Here is a 209-nt window from a genome sequence, read left to right on the forward strand (position 1 = left end):
ATGCAGGCATGGACAGGTTGGTTTTAAGCTCCTCAGAGGTCAAATCCTGCTGCAGTTACTGGACTTTGGAGTAGATCCCGTGTCCTGAGAAGATCCTGTGTATACTCTTCACATGAGCTGTTAGGTGCTCTCCTCTCTTTACAGCCCACGGCCAAACTGACTGCAAGTAATAAGCACAAAGAAAACACTGAATTTCTTATAGGAAGAAC

The sequence above is a fragment of the Anas platyrhynchos genome, chromosome Z (assembly GCF_047663525.1).
Source record: "Anas platyrhynchos isolate ZD024472 breed Pekin duck chromosome Z, IASCAAS_PekinDuck_T2T, whole genome shotgun sequence".
Classification (NCBI taxonomy): domain Eukaryota; kingdom Metazoa; phylum Chordata; class Aves; order Anseriformes; family Anatidae; genus Anas; species Anas platyrhynchos.